A 5,835-nucleotide genomic window follows, 5' to 3' on the forward strand; every position below is an offset into this window, starting at 1 on the left:
AAAAGATGTCAAAGAAGTTTGGGTTGAATTGGGCAAAGATAAATAGCACTTGCTTCACAATGTGCCATTTAGGACAGAATAGGAAATGAATTTATTGAGCATTGTGGGAAACATGTCCAATGATATATTTTTCCATATTTGAGGAAGATATATTACCCAAAAAATTTATGAGAATTATTTGGGAATTTTAGGAGTGACAGAAATATAGGTTGCTTCACAACCTAGGCTTTTAAGGGTTATTCCTTTATCAGAAAAGGAATATTCCCAATAAAAAGAATATTGGGTTAGGTCAAGGATGGAAATGACATGATCTTGGGATGATGAAGAGGGTGACAAGCCACTGTAAAACCTAGGAAGACATGATCTTCCCAAGTTTCAGAACCACATAGCCACGAAAAAGCAAAACAAAACCAAAAATCCAAGAAAATCAAAGGAAAAAGAAAAGGGCAAAAATCCAGGCTATTACAGGAATGTCGGCCTGAGGTCGATGATGTCGTCCATGATGTGGACACATAGGTGCACCATGACATCAAAAAACTCGGGCGGGAAGTACATCTCAAGCTCACATAGTATGACAACGATCTCTTCCTGTAGCCTTCGGAGCTACTTCACACTTATGGACTTTCGAGAGATAACATCGAAGAAGTTGCAGAGATCAGTAAGTGTGTCACAAACGTGCTTCTCCATTATCCCTCTAATGGCAACCGAGAGTATCTGCATCATCATCACATGACACTCATGAGAATTCATCCCGCTGAACCTTTTCTTCTTGGGGCCTAGAAATCTGCTTATCTTCCCACAGTAACCGGAATCTCCTTCACACTTAAGGTGGAGCAAGAAGGGGGGCAATAATTCTCCTCCTTCTTGTTGACTTTTCTGCCCCTTTCCCCCTCCTTTGTCTCCGTCTTTGTCTCCTCCATCGGCTTTTTACGGTTGAGATCTTTCTTGATCTTCAAATCTTCCAAGTCTTTCCTTGCCTTCGGCCCATCCTTGGTCTTCTCCAGCACGTTCATCAGTATGCCAAGCAAGCTCTCGACGACATTCTTCGTGATATGCATTTGATCAAGGCAATGAGGCATGCACTACTGGAATCAGGTACTTTGCCATCTGCCAGCTCTTTGCCGTCAGCTAGCGGACGACAAAGAAGCTCTTTGCCATCAGCTACCAAAAAGCAGACGACAAAGAACTGGCTGAGGGCTCTTTGCCATCCGCAGCCGACGGCAAAGAGGCCACGTGGCAGGCAACTGTGCTTCCTGGGAGGCTGACCAATTTGGTTAGTTTGCCTACAGTGGCTGACGGCAAAGGCTTTGCCGTCGGCGGCGGACGGCAAAGAGTAAAAACTTTGCCTACAGTGGCGGACGGCAAAGGCCTGCCTTGTAGTGACGTCGGCTGACATCATTCGGCGGACGGCAAAGGCTTTCCAAAGTTTGCCGTCAGTGGTGGACGACAAAGGCCTGCCGTTAACCACCTAACGGAGTAACAACGCATTTATTGCCATCTGCACTCTTTTCCGTCCGCTGCTGATGGCAAAGGCCCCTTTGCCGTCAGCCGCCCAAAGCAGACGGCAAAGTAGCTCTTTGCCGAACCTTACTTTGCCGTCCCCTTTTGCCGTCTGCGGCAGACGACAAAGACCTTTGCCGTCAGCCATCCATGCCTTTGCCGTCTGCCATGGCAGAGGGCAAAGTAGCTGATTCCTGTAGTGGTGTCATGATTGGGCCAGTACTCCAAGTCATAGAAAATAGACCTCGTTTTCCATATCTTCAGCAGCGGCTCCAGCGCCTTTTTGATCTTTCCCAGTGTGGGGCATTGTTCCCAGTTTCTCAACAGCTCATAGATTTCGGTGCTACTCCTCTTACGTGGAGGTCCTCGATGCTCAGCCAACCCATTGAATAGATCTCCATGCTTTCTCCATGGGTCATCCTTCTTGAGCCATCTATGATGCCCCATGTACATGATTTTCTCGGACCCACCATCCTTCATTCATGTAAGCTGCTGAAACGTTGTATCATCCATGCACGTCGTGCATCCGCAGTATCCATGGCACACCTGGCCTAAGGTGTACCTGTAACCGAGATAGTCATGCACCGTCGTCATCAGCACGACTCTCATATGGAAATACTCTCCTTTGCTGGCATCCATGTCCATGCCTGTGTTTTCTATAATGTGCCTAACTCCTCTCGCAGAAGCCCCATATATAGGTTAATACTATTTCCTAGTTGTTTCGACCCTTGAATCAGCATGCTCATGTGTATGTACTTAGTCTTCATGCACTTCCATGGGGGGAGGTTGTACATCCATACAAACACGGGCCATGTGTTGTGGTTGGTGTTCTGGTTTCCAAGTGGATTCATGCCATCCATACTCGCACCAAGCATGATGTTCCTTGGATCTTCTTTAGCAAATCCATATACGGTGTTGAATGCTCTCCACTGGCTACCGTCTAGGAGGTGTCTCAGCTTCGGCTCATCTCCATCGTCGGGCTTCTTCCTCTCCCCGTGCCAACGCATGAGCTTTGCTTCCTTAGGATCTATGATATACCGCTACAGACGGGGAGTGATTGGAAAGTACCATACAACTTTCTGAGGAGCTTTCTTTCCTGCCTTCTTGTATCGAGAAGCATTGCACATTGGGCAGCTTGTTTTTTCCACGTGCTCCCCCCGATAAATGATGCAATCGTTGATGCATGCGTGGTAGCTAATGTGTGACAAATCAAAAGGGCAAACGATTTTCTTGGCCTCCTCGACACTAGTAGGAAAGATTTTCCCCGTGGGAAGAACTTTATTATGTAGATACTTCAAATGCTCATCGAGGCTTTTGTCTCTCCATTTGGTTTTGGCCTCCGTCTTTAGAAGTTCAAGCGTGAAACTCAATCGGGTCACCTCGGGATCACAACCGTCATACAATGGAGTCTTCGAGTCTACTTCAAGTTGTGCCAGCTTGGCCTCCTCTCTAGAAGTAGCTTTCTCGCTAGCCATACTCTTGCAAAGGAGGTCTCGAACATGATGATCCTGCGCGACTGCACTTACTAGCGTCGAAGACTGTGGCATTACCGCTGCCTCTTCTCCGCCATGTCCGGACTCTTCTTCACCGTGTCCGGAATTTTCTTCGCGGCCGTCATTTCCAGACTCTTCCCCGCCGCCATGTACGGTGCCATCGTCTTCGTGTCGATCGGTCATCTCTTCGTCTAGCCCCGCCGCCATGTCGTTATTCCCTGCCATGTGGACGTCCTCATCATCATCTCCTTCTTCTTCACTTATCCACCGAGTATAGCCATCCATGAAACCATTCATCATGAGGTGCGCCTTCAAAGTTCTACGATCAAAAGGGTCCAAAAGGACTCCTTCTTTGCATCTTGCACACAGACATCTAATCCTAGTCCGATTATTTGCATACATGTCCATCACCACGGATTGCATGTACCGCTCCACATTCCAGCCACTCACCTTCATGACCGACTGCACGGTATAACAAGCAAAAGGTTTATAAAATAAATAATGCATGCTTCAAAGTCATATGAAATTTTGGCATGACCTTGCCTAAAAAGAGGACATATTGAGTTTGCTCGAAATTCACCGAAACGTAAATAAATGGACATTTCAGCAAAACATAAGAAACTCGAGGGCATGTCACTTGCATAAATCTCTCCATATATGTATCCCAAACACACATATTCCCATTCTTGCAATGAACAACTTTTTACTCACCTATATGTCTCCTGAGAGAGACTGTTCGAGAGAACGTGGTTAATTAGACGATGAGAGAGACCGATCAAGAGAGCACGTGGATGGCTAAATAGCTAGCTAGATCTTGTTGTTGGGGAGGAGAGGTGAGTCTAGCTAGCTAACTATGGAGAGGGAGTTATGGTGTAGGGGGCATTAATGGGGAGAGAAGAAAGTTAGGAGAAAGAGATAGATGTGAGAGAGGCCATTTATGCAGGAGGGTGCCATTAATGAGGAGAGAAGAGAGGCATGAGGAAGAGAGAAGAAGAGCAACAATGGTGGATAGTGGAGAGCGGAAAGGAGGGGGAGAGAGGGAAAAAGTGGGGGAGAGGAGGGGAGGGGTGAAAGGATGGCACCAGCCGCAACTAGTAGTAGCGCTTCTTAGCAAAACGCGTTGCTGCTATGGTACTTAGTAGTAGCGCTCTCCAGGAAAAGTGCTACTACTAAGTGGGGCCCACTAGCAGTAGCGGCTTAGTAAAATAAAGCGCTACTACTAAACTTTTAGTAGTAGTGCTACTTTTAGTAGCGCCGCTTGATTCTGTACAGCGCTACAACTCCACCTACCGTCGGTGGCCTCATCTGGTCCCACATAGTAGTAGCATGTTTTTTGTTTTCCAATGCTACTACTATAGAGTTACTAGTAGCGCCTGCGAGGAAAAGTGCTACTACTAACTAGCAGCAACGGTTACTATTTGACATTAAGAAAGCAGTAGCAAAAACTGAACGATCATATGCTATGCTAACGGATGGTTCTTGCCCATCACATCATTCTCCTAATGATGTGATCCTGTTATCAAATGACAACTCATGTCTGTTGTTAGGAAACCTTAACCATCTTTTGATAAATGAGCTAGTTCAGTAGAGGCTCACTAGGGACTTGGTAGTTGTTTATGTATTCACACATATATTTAAGTTTCTGATCAGTACAATTCTAGCATGAATAATAAACCTTTATCATGAACAAGGAAATATGATAATAACCAATTTATTATTGCCTCCAGGGCATATTTCCAACATTGTCCCACTTGCACTAGAGTCAATAATCTAGTTCACATCACCATAACACCCAATGAGTTCTAAGGTGTGATCATGTTATGCTTGTGAAAGAGGTTTTTAGTCAACAGGTCTACACCATTCAAATCCGTGCGTATTTTGCAAATAACTATGTCTACAATGTGGAGCTACAATGCTCCCACATTCAATACATATCTGGGTTTAGACTTTTAGTTATCCGGATCGGTGTCAAAGCTTGCATCAATGTAACACTTTACGACGAACTCTTTATCACCTCCATAACCAAGAAACATTTCCTTAGTCCTTTTTAGGTATTTCAAGTTATTATTGACCGTTGTCCATTGATCCACTCCTGGATTACTTTGGTACCTCCTTGCCACACTTATGGCAAGTCACACATCAGGTCTGGTACATAGCATGGCATACATTATAGAACCTATGGCTGAGGCATAGGGAATGACTTTCATTCTCTCCCTATCTTCTGTCGAGTTCGGACTTTGAGTCTTACTCGATTTCACACCTTGCAACAGAGGTAATTAAGAACCCTTTCTTTGACTGGTTCATTTTAAACTTCTTCGGAACTTTGTCAAGGTATGTGCTTTGTGAAAGTCCTATTAAGTGTCTTGGTCTATCCCTATAGATCTTGATGCCCAATATGTAAGCACCTTCACCAAGGTATTTCATTGAAACTTTCGTATTCAAATAGCCTTTCTATGCTATACAGAAATTCTATATCATTTACAATCATCAACGTGTCATCCACATATAATATTAGAAATGCTACATAGATCCCACTCACTTTCTTATAAATACAGGCTTCATCGTAAGTGTGTATAAAACCAAATGCATTGATCACCTCATTAAAGCCTATATTCCAACTCCGAGATGCTTGCACTAGTCCATAGATGGACCGCTAGAGGTTGCACACTTTGTTAGAACCCTTAGGATCGACAAAACCTTCTGGTTGCATCATATACAATTCTTCTTTAAGAAACCTATTAAGGAATGCAGTTTTGATCTCCATTTGCCAGATTTCATAATCATAAAATGCGGCAATTGCTAACATGATTCAGACAGACTTAAGCATCGCTACAGGTGAGAA

Source organism: Triticum dicoccoides, chromosome 6A (genome assembly GCF_002162155.2).
Source record: "Triticum dicoccoides isolate Atlit2015 ecotype Zavitan chromosome 6A, WEW_v2.0, whole genome shotgun sequence".
Taxonomy (NCBI): domain Eukaryota; kingdom Viridiplantae; phylum Streptophyta; class Magnoliopsida; order Poales; family Poaceae; genus Triticum; species Triticum dicoccoides.